The 6442-nt window shown below is 53.3% G+C and overlaps 1 protein-coding gene across 1 annotated transcript in view; it reads left to right on the top strand.

Moving 5' to 3' along the window:
* The first annotated feature begins 2822 nt into the window (after positions 1–2822).
* The window catches only part of SERPINF1 (serpin family F member 1), a 12975-nt gene continuing 9355 nt past the window's right edge, over positions 2823–6442 (top strand). The window contains exon 1 of the mRNA XM_004604978.2: positions 2823–2961. The gene's annotated coding sequence lies outside the window, so the exon portion shown is untranslated. The remainder of the gene's footprint in view (positions 2962–6442) is intronic.

The following is a 6442-nucleotide window of genomic DNA, read 5'->3' as shown; positions in this document are numbered from 1 at the left end:
CTCAGCTTTAACTGTTATGTCCCGGGAAGGGAGTTTTGCTGGCACATTGACCAGACCAGATGAGAGGATGCAAATGACAGGCCCCTTTATTAGCTAGCTCGAGCTAGGGTCCAAGTCTCATCTAATGCAGTGGAGTTTTGACAAGGACCCCCAACTCCAAGCAGCTTATATAGGGATTGGTTACATAACAGCATTTTTTTCTAGGAACTGGCAATATGTTTCCAATTCTGGTCCCTGTCAGTCCCTGTGACTTCAGGGACCAACATTATGTTTCCAATTCTTGGTCCCTGTCCAGTCCCGTGACTTCACTCCCTAGGCCCTCTCTACTTGGCTGAGTGCCACTGCCCATGTCCCCTACTCTGATAGGCTGCTGCCATGGGGCGGTTTATCTGCCCAGGGTGATACTGTTTTCTGAAAAGTCAGGACTTTCTGACAGGGGAAACCGAGACTTAGGCCTGCTGAGTTTGGTCTTAAAGTGGAGTCTGTCATGGCTCCACTTCGGCCTCACATACCTTGTCCACAGTGAAAGGTGTCCACATGCCTCAGGTCCTTACTATTCACGTCTTATTTTGGAGCCACTTTCAGTGATACTGAAGATAAAATCTGGGGTCCTCACATACAGAGCATGCAATACAACTCATCTGAGCTATCTCCCTGACACCCCCTCACCCTTATCCACTGACTTTTTCTTTCCTAAGTAGTGCTCAGGTGGCTCAAGGACTTCACTTAGCAATTCGCATCCCGTGTAAGCTCTCTGGGCTCTTATTTGAAGCAATGATCTGAGGATGTGCTGTGGTTTGTCCTTCAGTGCTGTAGTCACTGTTTTTTGAGGATGAGGCCACACCTGGAAGTATTCAGGACTTACTCCTGGCTTCATACTCAGAAATCACTTTTGGTGGGGCTTTGGACCCCATATTGGTAATAGGAATCAAACCCAGGTCAGCTGCATGCAAGGCAAGTGCTTAGCTTCCTACACCGTCTCTCCAGCCCTCTAATCATCCTTTTATTTTTTTGGGGGGGAGGGTGGAACACACCCACCAATGCTCAGGGGTTACTCCTGACTCTGCATTCAGGAACTGCTTCTGGAGGTAGTCGAGTGATGGGCTCGGACCCAGGTTAACCATGTGCAAGGCGAGTGCCTTACCCGCTCTACTGTCTCTCCAGCCCCATTTGTTCACTCTTAAAACTGAGTCTCATATATTTTAATTGTCTCCATAATACTTTACATAGCAGGCCTATCTAATAAAAATTAATGTGAACCACATATGTAATTTAAGGCTTTCTGGTAGCCATGATAATAGGTGAAAAGTTGAAAGTGCATTTTTTTTCCTTGTGTTGAAACCAGAGCTCATACATATAAGACAAGAGTCTCACTGCTGGAGCTCCATCCTTTGCTCCCAAGTGGGTAAAAGTTTAATAACGTTTAATTTAACCCAATATATGCAATCAGTATAATGACATAGTTAATGAGATAGTTATCTCATTAATGAGAGTGTTTATAGTTTTTGTTCCTATTAAATATTCAAATCTAATGTATATTTTGCACTTATAATTATTCACAATTTAAACTAGGCACATTTCCTTAAAACATTGTTTTGATGGTGCCTGGGAGTTCAGCACTCGCCTTCAAGGTCGTGGTGACTCTGGCTTGATCCCTCGTGCTGTGTGGTCCCTTGAGTACTTCTAGGAATGACCCCCTAGCACTAGAGAGTGTGGCTCAACTGTCCTCATGATTTTTTTTTTTATCTGAATGAATCGTCGTGAGATACATTTACAGACTTACAGACTTTCATGATTACGTTTCAGTTAAACAATGTTCAAGTACCCATCCCTCCACCAGTGCCCATTCTCCACCACCAATATTCCTAGTATCCCTCCCACCCACCTTCTCACCTCCTGCCTCTGTGGCAGGCACAACCCCTCTTACTCTCTCTGTCCTTTTGGATGTTGTGGTTACCATACAGGTAACAAGCAGCCATCATGTTTGGTCCATAGTCTCATGTTTGGTTGATAGTCTTGTCCTAATGATTTTTATGGGGGTACTACATCCAGCAGTGTTCAGGACTTACTCCTGGCTGTGCTCAGGGATCACTCCCAGTGGGGCTTAGGTGCCAAGGACCACAAACTGGAGTCAGCAACATGCAAGGCAAGTGCCTGAGCCCCTGTACTCATTCTCTCTGCTCACCCCCGTGGCCAAAAACATACATGTGTCTTGAATGGCCACAGCACTCTTGACCAGGCTGCCAAAAAAATACTTGTTTTTATTCCCTAGTTGTTTTCCTGGTGGGGCTTTAGTTGGACAATCACTTTGTAAGTTCCTAAACCTCTGAGTGCCCTCCCTGGTTAGCCTGGACTGTGCCCGGTGGGCACGGCACTCTTGGCTGGGCCAGCTCTTCCTCTTTGGTGTCGTCCTTTCTGATCTGCAGCTCTGACATGTTTCAGGGCTATCAAGATACCCAGACATCCCCGGCCCTTCTTGACATATTTCAGTGGGGGACGGAGAGAGGACGTGAGAAATCATCTTGCCCCAAACCTGTTAGTGCTAGAGCCAAGGCTCCAGAGAAGCCAGTGCTCCTTAGTCCAGACTGTTTCCTCTGTCCTGGTCAGCCTCTCAGGCCTCAGGGGACAACCTTCTTCCCCATGGCATCTCCCCACCCAGGCCGGTGTCTGGGAGGCAGAGGAGAAAGCCTGGAGGGCAGTCAGGTGGAGGAGTTGATATACGAATGGGAGCATATTGGGGGGTGTGTGAGGGGTGGAAGGGCAGCAGTGGGTTAACGTTAACCACACACAATGATGCAATCACAGAATCCAAATTGCGCGCCGGCCGCTTTAAGAGGCAGCTGTAACCTGAAGCCTGCTGGACGGGCTTGGGAGGCAGCAAACGCTCGGGGCTTCAGGGAACCCCTCAGTGCTCGAGGGCTTCCAGGAACCCAGGCTGGGCGCAGCTGAGCGCACCTACAGGTAACGCCGTCCCCAGTCCCGCCTCTCTGCCTGACGGAGAGCGGGATCCTGGGACTCAGCCTGCGGGCTCAGGCGGGGAGCAGAGAAAACGGGTGCGTGGGAGAGAGGGTGAAGAGAGTTCGGGCTCCAGGGAGAAAATAGACGAGAGAAGGCAGAGGGAATGTGTGTGTGTGGGGGGGCGTGCCAGGCTCTCGCACCCCCAGACTCCCTGCACCCCGGGGAGAAATGCTGGGAAGACTTGAAGGAGGTGTGGAGGGGAAGATGCAGAGAACTCGGTGGCTGGGACAGGTCTGGACAGCACCGCCGAGGGGCTTCCCAGGGGAGGAGGAGGCGGGGAGCCTGTTCCCCTGGGGGATTGGGGAGCCGGCTCCTCCCGCAGCCAGCAGCTTTGTCTCGGATAACTGGTGCTGATTTCAAAGGTAACTCTCCAGCACTGCCAAGCGCTGCTGGGCACTGCGGGAGCCCCCAGGGAGCACCGCTGGACCCTTCTAGCCAAGCCAAGAAAAAAGGGTGGGATTTTTTTTTTTCTATGGCCACATTTGCTATGAATAAAAAGCTGGGAGGCCGATGGGGTTTGGGCTTCACACAAACAATGACCCCTGTTCAGTACAGCCAGTGTAGGCGGCGCCGCTGCCAGCGCTGGACCGAATGGAGGTCCACACCCTCCCAACCCCCTGAGGCAATCCACAGCAAGGAGCGGTCAGGGTCCCAGCCCACGAACAGCTGCAGCTTCCCAGAAACCCATCACTGTCTGGCCAGGCCGGGTGGGAGGGACTGACTGGGGTTCAGGGCGTCCACTCCTCGGGCTGGTCCGTCTGGGGTCAGGGGAAGGCCTGAATAAAGGATTATGGTCTAGAGCTCGTGGGGTCACCAAGCAGGAGGAGGATCTGAAGGGGATCCCCTTGGGACTCTCTCTTCCAGGGCCAGGGTGGACCCCTCCCTGCACTGTGCCTGAGGTCCACCAGGGTGCAGCTTGAGGCCAGCAGTTGTGGGAGGAGGAGGGGATGGCCTTGGTCTCACAAACGGGCTTAATCCAAAACACATGCATTGGCGCAAATGCATCCTCGCAGCTGGAAGGCAGGAACCTCAGATTTTAGTGCTCGTGTCTTTTGATCTGGGTAACGTGGCAGAGTCAGGTCTGCCCCTGGCCGAGCAGAGGCTCTGTCTGGGTGCCCCCTTCACCTGGCAGGGCACAAGTCTGGTTTAGATACTGCCCTTTGGATGGGGAGGCATCCCAGTGTCTGTGCCCCTGCTAGCCCACAGCTGTGCGCCCACTCCAGCTCACGGAACTACCAGCTGGTACTGAAGTGTGCAGCGGGGCCATGCAGAGCTCTCTTTTGCCCTCTGTGGCCGTGGGGTTCAGACCTCTCTTCCCTTCCCTCCTTGCTAGTGATGTGGCTGCAGCCAGGGAGGGGCCATTGAGACCAGTGCCCCACTGCTCGCTGGGGGCTGGCTTTGGACCCAGGTGCCAGGAACTCTCCCTGCCTCTTCATCCCTCCGCCCACCCCCTGCAGTGACAGTGATCAGCCTCATCCTGGGGGCTCAGACCAGGGACCCCCACCAAGCAGGACCTACCTTTCTGTGCATTCGAACAGTTTCCTTAAACGCCAGCCAGGACCACCCTCCTTGTTTCCTCCCAACTCATTTCCTCTGGGTCAGAGGGTCCCGCTTTCCCTCTGGCCTTTCACTGGCACTAACCCCGATGACCTTGAAGTTGCTAACTAAGCTGCGAGGGGTGGGGCCGGAGAAGAAAAAGGCCTTTACCTGCACACAGTAGACACAGGTTTGATCCTGGCTCGCCATATGATCCTCCAAGGCCCGCCAGGAGTGATCCCTGAGTGCAGAGCCAGGAGTAAGTTCTGAGCACCATCACGTGTGACCCCAAAACAAAAGTTAAACAAAATAAGCCTAGAGGTTCCTCCAGCCCTGACCCCAGATCTGGGGCTGGTGGGGGCTGCGGTGCTGGCTGGGGGCTGAGCCCCAATGGGTTGCAGGTGCCTATCTTGTCCAGCAGAAAATCCTTGTTGTTTCAGCTGAAACGCTCCCTGAGCAGCCGCTGAGACGCACTGTCAGAGACACGGGCTCAGGATGGGGGTCTAGAAAGCTGGTTTCCTCCACGGGCAGTCCTGAGTCAGCCGCACAAACTCTGGGGCGGAGGGGGGGGTGTTTTCTTCTGTTCTCTTCCCTCTCAGCAGCGTGCTTTGAACTGCTGGTGAGAGGCTGCACACAGCGGCTGGGCCGTGTCCTGGAGTGCATTATTAGTCCTCATTTTCAGGACAGGGGGCACAAATCACATGTGGCTGCGGAGTTTTCTATTTGTATGGAGGCGTAAGAAAAGTATGTGGAGTGAAAATGGCTGGATAGTTAATGCTGTGGGCATGACACTTGGCTGCGGGTCGACCCAGAGGACCCCGGATGTCTCCTGAGTTCCACTTGGAGTGATCCCTGAGCACAGAGCCAGGAGTCAGCCCTGAATACCACCGGGTGTGGCCCCAAAACAGAGAGAGAGTGAGAGAGAGAGAGAGAGAGAGAGAGAGAGAGAGAGAGAGAAGAATGTGTGTTGGTATGTGTGTGTGTCTGTTGGGGAGAGGCGGGGGCTGATGGCTCTCTCTGGAGGGATAATGAAGGTCTCTGTGTTTTGTTTTGGTTTTGGGCCACACCCGGCGGTGCCCAGGGCTTACTCTGGGCTCTGTGCTCAGGGATCACTCCTAGCAGGATTGGGGGAATCATATGAAGTGCTGGGGATTGAACCCCAGGTTGGCCATGTGCAAGGCAAGTGCAACGCTCTCTGTGATAGTAACAGATAGTAACATTCTGGCCCCAGAGTCCGTTTCGTGTGTTGTATGTTGTGGGGGGAGTGAGAAGCAGGGAAGACGGCTGACAAATGCCAGAAGCAGCAATGTGCATGGAGAATGTGGAGCTGCTGAAGGGCCTGGCTGATCTCTCAGGAGATGTTATCTTTGCTCTAGCTGCTTCCACCCATCCCACCCCTCATCCTGACGGACGCTTGAGCTGTGACTGCAGGGGGCAGGAGGATGGTGGAGCCCCGATTTCTCTTTCCTCTCTGATACCAGGGTCACTCCAGAGCTGATTAGAGGAGGGCCCTGCTGGGGAAGGAGCGAGGTCCCTGGAGACTTGCTGAGAAGGGGTGGGGCACTGTATGGCCACAGGGAAACAGGAGCTACTTTATCCCTCGTGGGATAAGGGCAAGGTCCCTGGGGAGAAGGAGGGTCTTGGGGCTCCAGCTTCAGGGAGACCCTTTTTGGCTTGGGTCACCATTAAGCTTGTCAGTCCTGGTACTGCTGAGCACTTGAAAGGCATTATCTCCATTTTTTGTTTTGTTTTTTGGGCCACATCTGGAAGTGCTCAGGAGTTACTCCCAGCTCTGTGCTCAGAGTTGATTTCTGACCATATGGGATGCTGGGGATCCAACCTGGGTCAGCTGTGTGCAGGGCAAGTGCCCTATGTACCCGCTGTACTA

Source organism: Sorex araneus, chromosome 3, assembly GCF_027595985.1.
Source record: "Sorex araneus isolate mSorAra2 chromosome 3, mSorAra2.pri, whole genome shotgun sequence".
Lineage (NCBI taxonomy): Eukaryota > Metazoa > Chordata > Mammalia > Eulipotyphla > Soricidae > Sorex > Sorex araneus.
This window is presented reverse-complemented; position numbering and strand designations above follow the sequence as displayed.